Source organism: Marmota flaviventris, chromosome 5 (genome assembly GCF_047511675.1).
Source record: "Marmota flaviventris isolate mMarFla1 chromosome 5, mMarFla1.hap1, whole genome shotgun sequence".
In the NCBI taxonomy this organism is placed as follows: domain Eukaryota; kingdom Metazoa; phylum Chordata; class Mammalia; order Rodentia; family Sciuridae; genus Marmota; species Marmota flaviventris.
In genome coordinates, this window is record NC_092502.1 from 6,356,489 (window position 1) to 6,369,148 (window position 12,660).

At 46.5% G+C, this 12,660-nt stretch overlaps 1 pseudogene; it reads left to right on the plus strand.

The window, feature by feature from the left end:
- The first annotated feature begins 7,147 nt into the window (after positions 1–7,147).
- On the plus strand, positions 7,148–8,083 carry LOC139705651 (olfactory receptor 14C36-like; annotated as a pseudogene).
- The last annotated feature ends 4,577 nt before the right edge of the window (positions 8,084–12,660 follow it).

The following is a 12,660-nucleotide window of genomic DNA, read 5'->3' on the forward strand; positions in this document are numbered from 1 at the left end:
ACAGATTGGCAGAATTCAGCCAGGAAGTCTACAAGTTTTGAGTGTTTATTTCTTGGGAGATGTTTTCATTACTGGTTCACTCTCCATACTTATAAGTTTGTTCAACTTGTCTTAGGCTTCCTGCTCGTACTTCCACAAAACCAAGGGCATGAGTGATAGACTCACAGCTAACAGCATACTCAACAGCAAGCACCTGACGGCCTTTATTCCCACATCAGGAAGAAGACAAGCCCACTGCCACCATTTCTACCAATGCATTATTGAGGGTCCTAGTAAGAGCAACTAGGCAAGAGAAAAATAAGAGGCCCCAATCAGAAAGAGAGACAGTAAATGCTTCCATTTTGCATGTGTGACACTACATAAAACCTAAATACGCTACCCAAACTCTATTAGAACTAATGAGAGAATTCAGTAAAGCTGCACAAATAAAAATCAACATCCATATGTCAGCAGGTTTTCTATAGGCTGACAAGAAAATAACTGGAAGTAAAAAAAACTAACCTCTTTTTTATTTCAATACACAACCAAAGTCAAGGGAAAATGTAACTAATGTAAGGAGCTGAAATATCTGCCTAGACTTCCGTAAAACACTGATGTAATAAACTGAAGTCACAAACAGGTGGAAAGACACCCTGTGTTCACAGGTTGGAAGAATTAACAAAAGTGTCCACGTCACCCAAGCAATAGACACACTTAATGGAATTCCTGCTTAAAAATTCCAGTATCATTCTTCCCTTAAGTAGGAAAAAAGTCCTGAAAGTATTATGGAAACCTAAATAGCCAAATAATCTTTAGGGAAACAATGAAGAGCGTATCGTACCACATCACTTCTAAATATATCACAAAGCTGTTCTCATCAAAATTGATTGGCATTGGCTTTGAAAGACTCATCGACCAAGGAACAGGATCTAGAAGAGAGCAAAACATACACATTTCCAATCGATGCATTTTGACAAATGGATCAAAAACAAACATGGGGAAATAACGTTTCCTTCAATGAAATGATGCGAGGAAACCTGGATGTTCACACACAGAATGGTGAAGCTGGTCCCTTTCCTCAAATCAGACAGCAGATAAACTCCTTGTCCTTCAGTAAAGTTTATCATGAATTGCAGCATCTTAGTCACATCTGTTGGCTCCACTTCTATTTCTCATTTTCTTGCTATGTCTGCAGGTTCTTCATTCATGTTTTAAACCCCTCCCAGTCTCCAAGAGGAATGACACTCTGACCTCCTCCCACTAATCCTGACTGTCCTTAGAGACATCTGGAATGGCAAATCTTGTCCAAGGGGTTTCAATTTACCTTTCTCATGTCCATCAGAGCAGCCACTCTCTCTAGCCTTGCAAAATGTATCATGATTATATAATATAAATGTACATCATTATATAAATACATATTATACATGTATTATCTAAAGCCTAAGGCTGGCCTTAAATTTACTCCTGACCATGAGCAACAAAAAAGATGTATGTCAGCACCCATGAAAACACCGCTCCTCTCATTTGCATCCCCCTCAGCGCTCCTGGAAAATCACATGCTTTATCAGTGAACAGCAATATTTTAAAATAGCCTTTATCAGAGCACTAGGTAGCAACAGGAGACTTCAGCCTCAGTGGTCTGTGTTGTGAACAGATGTGCTCATATCAATTTTTGTTACCCCACTTATGGAACAGAGGCATAGCCAGTCTTGTAGAGCTCTTAGTGATGGGAAGATTCCCAGGACAGTGAATTAGCCTTGAATTCGACTTACACTCACCAGCTGCACAAAGGCAAAAAACAGTGGCAGGATGTCCTAGATACTAAGCCGGGCAGGGACTTCTCCTCTCCAGCTGTGAACGTCCCATGTGGCATCTTCCATGATGAGGTTGTTCCATCTGCATTTAAAACCTCTTTTTTAGTGCAACCAACATCACCAGTGATCTGATACACACCCATGGTGACTACCAAGAAGTTCATGTAAAATGTTTCCTATGTAAAACAGTGTAGTTTAAGCTAATGACAGCCTTACTTTGGTCACGTAAAAAAACTCAACACTTTTAGGGTTGGGGTTGTGGCTCAGAGGTAGAGCGCTTGCCTAGCATGTATGAGGCACTGGGTTCGATCCTCAGCACCACAAATATATAAAAAAGAGATATTGTGTCCACCTATAACTAAAAAGTAAATATTTAGAAACAAAAACAAAAAACCTTTAACACTTTTAATACACTTATATGTCACAATTTCCATATAATGTTTATCTCTTGATCAAATGCTGGGAGAAAGAGTGGGGCCCTCAGATGGGCCTCTGTGTCCAGCAGCTGAGAACAGGGCTGGAAGCAGTGGTGTAAGCACATTCTGCTGGGGAGACAATCTTCAGGCACAATCTGGACACAGAAGATTCCTCAGGCCCATGCATGGCAGCAAGGGCTAGGTGGTATAGGCCTGGATCCAGATGTGAGTGATGTGTGCCAGCTGGGCTGGTAGCTAGCATGTGCAGGATTGTAGAGACTGGCTGTGAGCCAGCAACAAAGGTTAGGCTGTCCACCTAGGCCTGAGCAGCTAGACTGCAAAACTGTAGTCAAATGCACCAACATGCAGCCCCGGGGCGAGCTGCATATACACACACACTGGAGGAGGCAGGACCCAGGCAGGAGAACAGCTTCAGAGGCTCAGCTTGGCAGCATGCAGCAATTTATCTGCAGAAGTCAGCTGTGCATACTTAGGCAGTGGGGAATGACTCTTGATTGGGATTTCAGAGCTGTTTGCTGACACACTTGTACTAGGAGCTGTTCTGTGACTTTGGGATAAAGTGTCCCTAGAAGTGCCAGCTGGGCTGGCTCTAGAAAGAAGGGTTCTTTATGCACCTGGAGAATGTGGCGGCTGCTGATGAGGAACTCTGGGCCAAGGTAACTGAGTGGGAATAGCTCAGGGCACTCTAAGAGGAGATTGGAGCAGGGTGGTAGACCAGCCACCCAGAGATGGGCCAGGTCCCCAGGGTGGAGTGAGCACAGTAATGACAGTCTTGAGCCTCTGGTGGCAGGACTGCCTGAGTGGCTCCACAGAGGGAGAAAGGAACCAGGTGGTGGATCAGAAACCCAGGAGATGCGAAGACTGCAGGGCTGGGTCCCTTGACTGGGGCATATGTCTTGCAGCTCTGGATGACTCCTGGGAGCAGAGGGCGGGGAGCTGGCTCAGGTACCTGAAGCCTGCAGATGCAAAAATCATTATGGCGTGATGGTGAAAGGTATACGGAGTCCTCTGTTTTGTTGGAAGTTAGAGTTGCCAGCAGCAGAAGTTGGCAGGTTTCTCTACAGAGAAGCTGCTGGGCACACTGATGGCACATCAGCGTCCTAACAGCCAAGAGGGCAGAAGTGATGCAAGCTTCTGAGTCCCGTGCCTAGTAGGGGACTAGGGGCATGTGGTGACTCCAGTCACATGGGTGATACTGAAAAGTCCCAACCCCCTTTCTTATTTCCCAACTGACTCCAAACACCTCCCTCACATGGGTCTACCCAGACAGAAGGTGGGGGTTGGAGCTGGATGCCTGGGCAGGGTCCTGAAATGCAGGGAACGCTGCTGAACCCCCACTCTTCTTTTCTCTGCAAGAGGATTATGCAAGCCAAGGAGTTTCATCTCCATCCTGTGCAGTGCTAACTTAAGGGATGAGGTGATGAGGACAAATTCAAAATGTTCTTCTGATGGGTTTGGGGAAGGTTTTTGCAGAACTTTTTTTTCCACGCTGCATTACTCTTCCACTTAAGTGCGTCCTAACGTCTCCAATGCTTTCTTTTTTCCTAAAAAGACCAGATCTCCAACACTGCCATCATGTTGACATTCAATTTCAATAAATTGAAATGGGAGCATTTTCAAGCCAAAAGCATGAAAGAAAATGAGTTTAAAAAATGAATTTTATGCAAATATGAAGCAAGAAAAAAACATATAGAGAAGGAGACAAACATTCCAGGAGAGGAAGTTGAAAGTCAGCATCAGGACACTCCTCCCAGCCAGTCCACCCCAAGGAAGTTTTAATCAAGCTCTCAAAAATTGAAGGGTTGAGAGAAGATTCTGAAGGTTGCAAGAGAAAAATCAGTCCATCCCACATGGGCATCACAATGCATTGGACAGCAGACTTCCCAGCAGAGGGCTTATAGGGCAGGGGACAGTGGGATGAGATGTTCTCATTACTGAAGAAATGAAACTTCCCAATGAGAACTCTGCACCCAGAATGTGCCGTTTCTTAGAAATGAGAGATAAAGATATCCCCAGACAATCAAAAGCTGAGAGGTGTGCCCTTCCATAAGTTTTTGGATGCTTTTCAAATACACATTCTACATCTTTGGCATCTCAAGTCCCTCTTATAATACTAGGAATAAGGAGGAAGGAAGGAAGGAAGCACAGGGGTATGGAAGAAGAAAGGAGGGAAGGAGGAGACACTCAAATAGGGCAAGGATCTGCCGAGCAGCATGGTGCACAGCAGACTAAGGCCCAAACAGCCCCTGTGTCCAGCAGTGCATGAAGGATAAACAAATGTGGCCCCTGTTGAATAGTGTGAATACTGTGAGTCACTCATGAAATGAGGTTTTGGCACATGCTACGAAGTGCATACCTTTGAAAACACTGTGGAATGTGAAAGAGGATGAAGAGCAGCTCACATACTGTAGGACCACAGTCATTAAATACACATAGTAAAATAAATAAGAAAAGAGGAAGATTAGTATTTATCACAGGCTTCAGCAGGAGATAGGAGGAGATCCAGCCTCCCACAGGTGTGGGTCTCTGTCTGCAGTGCTGGAGACTTTGGGGAGTCAGGACCTGGTGCTCGTGCATCACAGTGAATGACCTGAAAGCCACCAGATAGCTCACCCTACAAGGGTGAATTTATTTGGCAGGAATGTAAAACATATCCAGATCCATTCAGCTGGTGTCAAGTCTCAAGTGTGAATCCAGCCACAATGGCCCTGGCACTAAACCCTGTCCTCCACAATGTCCTGGCCTATATTTATTCATGGTTTTCCAAAGTTCCATTTATGTAAGACACTGTGATATGTTCAGAGTTCTTAAAGACATGCAAGCAATGAGCTGTGTCACTCTCTCCAATCTGAACATGACAAATACATAATCCTGTCATTCAGAGAGGGAATGGTGGAGGGCATCACAGATTAGCAAGCTCAGGGCACAGGCTAGGCATCTGGGCCCCTCAGAATGCAGGACTTGGTCTCTGAGGCACACACAGAAGCCCCAGTGAACCCCCACACAGAGAGGACTGCTGGGTTCCCCATTTTCACAGTGCCTGATTCCATGATCCCCACACACCTGCACAGGTAAAATATGTCTACTAGTTCAACCTCATGTCCACCCTGTAGTTGACTGGTCTTTCCCCTGTACTCTGGAGAGCACTGCCTGCCTGAGTTACTGTGAGCTAGCCCCATCATCAGGAGGTGGGTGCTGTGTTCCCGGAGGACCTCTGGGGACTGCAGGGACACAGTCACATTTTATATAAAGAGAGCACACCAGCCTGAAACTGTGTCTGTGTGCCTCTGGAGATGTCCTGAAAGCCTGTCTGCCTGGAAACTCCTGGGAGACCAGATTTCAGCCAGAGATTTGGAGAAGACAGCAGGGGAGACTGCTTTACTTCAGGAGGAGAACACATGACCCTCAGAGTAAGTGTTTTATAATTCAACCAATGACCCAGCTGTAGTGAGGTGGCAAAGAAAGTGATTTTATTAGAAGAATAAGTCAGAACTGTTGTCTTGAAATCATAAGAGAATAGAAGCACGCAGAGTAATTATCACATGTTTTATTGCTATATTTCTAAATCCACAGTGGCACTATCAGGGACAGGAGTACATTCATAGATAACGTGAAAGCTAAAACCTGGGGAATAAGTCTTTCTTTATGCTGTCCCTATGAATTTAAAAGTTTTAGTGTCAAACCACTTTGCTTAATTTTAACTTGAATAATGTGCATAGTTGTATATATGTAAATTTTATAAAGAAGATAAAAGACATTAATATAAAGTCAAAATCGTAACATACAAAAGAAATCACAGTAGACCACAGGAATTTTTCAAAGGAACAATGGATTGATAGAGACAGGTGCAAACACAGGCAAATCTCAGACAACTCTGGAAAAAGTTTGCAAAACACATGGTCCTCACAGGGACAGCCCGGTTAATGTGACTCGAAACTTGAGCAAGGAAAAATCAGACAGAAAATAGCCATGCCACCACTCTCAGGACTTAGCGAGGCAAGGTTGTACCTCAAGTGGGGAGTCAGCAGTTAATGAACTTCTTACTAGGAAAGGATTGAAATACCTTTGCAATGTTAATGAATAAAAGGGGTAAACTAAAAGTAATAGATCCTATCTACCAGACCCAGCCAGAACTGACTGCACACAGCAGCTTCCTACAGTTTGTGGAGGTAAGAGCATGGAGTGGAAGGATCTGGCAAGCAACAGAACATGAGGAAAACAGCCAAAGAGAGTGAGTGTGGCAGAGGCTTTCAAAGAGAGTAGGTGTGATCACAGGGGGCTTACTTCAACTCGAGCTGTGACTTCAAATTCAGTTACAGCTTCAACTTTGCTCCAAGCATTCACTGAGTCATAATTTGCAGAATTGAAAGATTTCCATAGAACAACATTGTAAAATCACATATAAATCAGCAGCTTACCACCCATTCTTCAAGTCAGGGCAGTGGGAGGCTTTAGGAATGTGTGGAGACTCTCAATACTGATTTCTGCACATAGGGACAGGACAGTGAATAGAGACATGTCTCTTGATGACAGGCAGACCATGCTGGAGGACACTGAGCCCATCCTTGCTGGGTGTCCACATCCACACAAAGGTGCTGGCCAGTTCCTAATGACACTTTCATGGAACTGTGACCATACTCTAACACAGGGATTTCAGATGCACTGGGTACTCAGTCTTCATTGAGATGATGACTCGGTGCTGGGTGTTACAGAAGACAGGGAACCTCCTGAGCTCTGAGTCCAATCTACTCAGAAGAGTTGAAGCCAATCAGGAGGCCACTAGTGGATGTCCCTCCATGCACAGATTACCTAATACAGCAGTAAACACTTGGAGGAAGAACATCTGAGGTGGTTGTTGACTTTTGTGTGCCCCTTGTCTTCTTTCCTCGGCCTCCCAGTCGACAGCATCTGCACAAGATGGCCAACTCCACCATGGTGACCGAGTTTCTCCTCATGGGCTTTGCTGAAGGCTGGAAACTAAGGTTCCTCTACTCCATGTTATTCTTATTCATGTACCTGGCCACCCTCTTAGGGAACCTTCTCATCGTCACCGTCACCACTGCTGACCAGAACCTGCACACGCCCATGTACTTCTTCCTCAGGAACCTGTCCATCTTGGACATGTGTTACATTTCTGTCACTGTCCCCACTGCCTGTGTCAACTCTCTCACTGGCCACAGGGCCATTTCAGTGGCTGGCTGTGCAACCCAGATCTTCCTAGTCATTTTCTGTGCCTTTGTGGAGATTCTGTTTCTCATGGTCATGGCCTGGGAGCGCTATGTGGCCATCTGCCAGCCCCTCCATTATTCAACTATCATAAACCTCCAACTTTGTGTCCGCCTGACCCTGGCTTCCCTGCTCAGTGGCCTAGTCTAAGCAGGTGTGCACACTGGTGACACGTTTCTGCTGAATTTCTGTGGCTCAAACATTGTCCCTCAGTTTTTCTGTGACATCCCCTCCCTGCTGATGCTCTCCTGCTCTGATACATCCAGCAACGAGCATTTCCTTCTCATCTCCGCTGTGCTGGTTTGTGGTGGCAGCTTCTCGTTTATCGCCATGTCCTATGTGCGCATATTTTCTACTGTGCTCAGGTTCCCCACACAGGAGCAGGGGAAGGCTTTCTCCACCTGCGTCCCCCACATCCTCGTGGTGACCGTCTTCCTCAGTTCTATCTCTTATGTGTATCTAAGGCCGTCAGTGACCTCTGAGGGGACTCAGGACATTGGTCCTTCTGTGTTTTACACTATTGTTCCTCCCTTCTTGAATCCTATCATCTACAGTCTCAGAAACAAACAGGTAAAAGACGCAGTGAGGAAAGTCATATTGAGAAGGGTTTATTCCGGAACAAAATAAAGATATTTTAAATGGTAATTCTATTTTAATCAATGACTTAGAAACATTAAGAAAGCATTTCTTGTCTGCGTTTTACATATTAGACCTCCTGCCACAGTACCATTCTCTTGAGGCCTATAGACTCAAGTGTTTTCAGGAAATGCTGAGCATTTCATTTACACTTTCTATTCTCCTCCCCCACACTTTAAAAAATTTCAGCAACTCTATTAATATGTAAGTTTCATAAAATTGGAATAAAAATGCTAAAGACTAGATGATTTCTTGATCTTATCTTTAGCAATATCAATGCTGATAATGCACTGAAGAAGATCTTAACAAATTATATGTGATCCAAGCTGCAGACATAGAACAATTGGATGAGGAGGAGGATGCCTGTCTGTAGGGATTTTAACTGTGGAAATGTACAAGGAAGCGTTCCCCTGGTGAGCAAACTCCCTCATGGTGACAGGCACATGGTTTCCACCCTTAGAATGCCCTGCAATCTCTCTTAGGATCTAGTCATATAGCTAATATATGTGCCAAGTCTAGCTGGTATGGCAATGATTTGAGAAGCTTCTGTGTTAGAGCCTCACCAAGCCTCAACCTTGATTGAAGCCACATAGCTCCTGGGAATAAAGGAACTTGCTTCCTTGACAACTACAATGTTTCACCAAGCTCTGCTGCTCCTGGATCTGCTGCCTAACACTAACTTCAGACAATGGACTTTCTGGAGATCTGCACAAAGCCCCTAACATTGCATATTGTAACTGAATTGTAACTGCAGAATATCTAACCTTACTGATACTCTAAACAATAACGAGCTTATGGTACTAATGACCCAATGTAACCTATTAGTATGAATAAAAATAACTCCTCAAACAAAGAGCCACTCTGCCATCTTCCCTGCATCTGCACCTTGTCTCTGTCTCCTCTTTATTATTAGTCCTTACACCTGTCATTTCAGAACAGAATCACAGGACAAACATGTGCTGTCCACCTTCCCCACAGACTCCTACACAGGCACCCAGACCTGTACCAGGGTGAGTGCATGAGGGGCAAGGACACTGCCAGAACTCACAGGCACTGTGGGACAGCAGCACTTAACTGAAATGTCGGACATCGCCATGTCCCCCAGTCAGGGGGATACACAGGAGGCCGATGGTCAGGAAGTGTGAGCTCAGGGCCATGTCACAGTGGGTCCCCTGCCCCTGAATCAATCCTATGGATACCTTCCAGACTCACAGTGCTCAGCTGGAGAAGCCACATCCAGCAGCTGCCAAACCCCACACTGGCCCCTGACCTGTGGAGGGAAGGTGGCTCTGGCAGGGCTGTGCTGTCCATCAGAGCAGCTCTGAGCGCAGTGCAAGCAACGGAACCCCACACACTGTGCTGTGGGACAGAGGACCCTACCTCCACCAGGACTTGAGGAGAAAACACACTGGGCGGGTCTTGCTCTTCACCAGAGAGAGTGGGACAGGCCGCATGGAGCCACCCAGGGGGGTCCCACCCGCCTGTGCCCCCCAGTGCTCAGACTGGCAGCACATTGGGGACAGGCATTCCCTCCACCTGATGCTGTGGTCTGTGACCATCCCCACCCACACCCTGTGACAGTGTCCCCAGAGACAGTGAGTCGATGTTCTGTTTCCTGAACCCCTCAGCAGGCTGGCTCCTGGCCCCCTCTGAGAGCTGGCTGAGTGATACTGTGGGGGCCCCTCTGAAGCCACTTATGCATCAGGAGCCACTTTTGGACCAGATCCTGAGTGGACCCAACTCCAGCCCTTGTGTTTCCTTCCTTGGGCACTGCTGGTCTCTTCCTGTCCACTTGCTGTCCTCTCTGCTGGGCTGTGCCTACAGTCCCCTCCTCCAGCCAGGGGGCAGAGGGGCAGTACCCTGGCTCTGTGCTTTGCTCCCACTTGCCTTTCTGCCTCTCTGAGCTGCGTAGGTTTCCACCTGTTGCCCTGATCCTTCTCTGATCTGATCACATGGCAATCACCTCTATTTCAACATCTTGGCCCTCCTATAATCTACCCATATATTCAGGGTCCATTTCCTCTTCATGACCCCAGCAGCCATGCACATCGCAACTTCATGGTTTCAAAAAAGAATTGACAGCTCTGCGTCCCTAATGCAGACGAGTTCTCCAGGAGAGCTTCACCCTGTGTGGTGCCAATGCTGCTGCCGAACTCTACTCTTGCTGATCTGAGAGGAATATATTTAATGACTGGGAACCACCAGGGACTGCTCGCTGTCCTTGTTGCAGATGGAGACACACTGGCCAGGTGTCCCACCGGTGCAGTGACCTCCAGTGCTAATCAGAAGTTCTTTCCTGCATCTGATGTTTTCAAATTCGTCTAGCTGAGCTCTGACAGGCACATCCTGGCCTCTGAGTGCCACCTTCTCTTTGCACTTACCAGAACTATCCCGAAAGTCCTGGGCTGGACTTCTCAGTTGTGCAGCCTAGGCGAGGTGGCTCATTCTCTGATGTCCACCTCTCACTGTTCCTCAGGTCTCCAGGTTCCTGTTGATCTTGCCTGCTGAGTTCACAGACTGTCCCAGGAAAGACTCTGAAGCCAGTCACTCAAGCAGGCACCTGAGCATCATGAGCTTCAGCAGGCCCCACTGTCTTAGGTACTGGGGGAGGGATAGTCCTCATCTACTCTGAGCCTCCAGCTGCAACGAGTGAGCACTCCTCCTGACTCCCCGGTGCTGGAGAGGAGCCAAGTCCACATGCAGGAGCCATGGGGCCCAGAGGAAAACCCCTACTCATCACACAGCTCACCTCTAGAGCCACTTCAAATGCAGCACTGGAAATCCAGTTTCTTCAAAGAAGGTGAACCTGGCCAGGGCTCTTGCATTCTTCTGTGTAAGGGTTCTGCCTGAGGAAATGTACAAGACAGCAAATTTCCTCTGATGAGCAAAATCCCTGTGGATAGCAAGCATTTTGTTTTTCACACTTAGAGTATTCAGCAGTTTCTCCCAGGAACTAGAGAGATAACTACCACATGTGCAGTGCCTAGCTGATGTGGGAATGTCCTCCATGAGGAGGCACTGTGCAAGAGTTTTACCAGCCTGGACCTTGATCTCAGTTCCTGGGAATAAAGGAACTGGCTTGATGGGTAGCTACAATGTTTCACCAAGCCCCTGGACCTCCCCACCTAATAGTAACTTCAGACAATGGACTTTCTTGAGAGCTACACAAAGCTCCTTCCATTGCATATTGCAACTGTGGAATGTAACTGCAGAATAAGCGACCTCCGTGATACAATAAACAATAATGTAGTAATGGCAACAGTGACCTAGGGCAACCTCCTGGTATCAGTAGTAGCCGCTGAGACCAACAGCCATTTTCTGCCTCTGCATCCTGTCTCTGTGTCTCCTTTTATTTCCTTACACTTCTGAGTTCTCTGTCACTTTCTACCTGATCTGCAACCTTATAGAGATTTGGAGGAAATCTCTTTTCCCTTAACTCATGACAAAGCAGCAACGTTCTGGGACATACGGTGCTGCCTCCCTGACCTGCACTGGCCACCTGATTGCAGCAGATACTTTGCTCTTCTCAATCTCTAATAAAACAGTGACAAGGACCCTCCCTGAGCTTCTCTTTCTTAGCTTCAAAGTCAGGGTAATATTCTTAATATATAGGTTTTTTGCAGAAGTGTCATTTGGCAATACCTGTGAGGGAGCTGAGTCCATTTAAAACCTGCCCAAGCACTCTTCCAACCCACTTAAAAGTGGCTGGAAATATCCTTCCTGGGCTCTCTTTTCTGTGAGTATGTACATAAACTCTCTCATCTTCTCCCCAAGTTGACATTTAGAATTAGCATTAACATCAACAATCCACCCAGCCCAACCAGAAATGCCAGGAAGGAGAGCAGCCAATAGGACAGTTGGGCTTCTTCTCTCCACCCACAGGGACAACTGACACCTGTGGGTTCTCACAGTGTCCTTTCCCTCCAGACCCTGTTTCCTAAATCCACCAAGTCAACCATCCCTACAGCTGGGAAGCCAGACATTCTGTGTCCCTTCTGCAACCCCAGGAAACCACTCAGAAATTTCCAACAGTGTTCAACATCTCTCACTAAATTTACTTATTCATTTTTGCACTAGGTTTAAGAAAAGGAAACAGACACAAGTCACCATGCAGTGCCCAGATACAATCCCCCAAACCTGTGCTCTGTGTCCTCCAGAGAGTCTCAGAGTCCTACCCCTCCATGGGTCATCCAGTGCCACATCAGACAGACTACATACCTCAAGCTTAATGACCACACCCCACACAATCCAAAACACACAGCGTATCCCACACTTGGATGGACAAAATTGAATACACAGATGTTATCAGGCGTAAAAAGAGATGACACCCCTAACAGAACCACTGAGGTATTTAGTCCCAGATAATTAGGGACTGTCTGCTTGGATGCCACAGAAAGGCAGGGGTTTAGTGGACACAGCAAAGATCGGAGGAGGTTTCCTAGAACAGTGTCAGAGGTGAACTGTGGGCTCAACTCCTCCACACCCGGGGACACTCACAGGTCAACCCAAGGGACGGTTCCAAATACTGATGAAATATAAGTCAGGAAGCCTCAGTAGATATCCCTCTA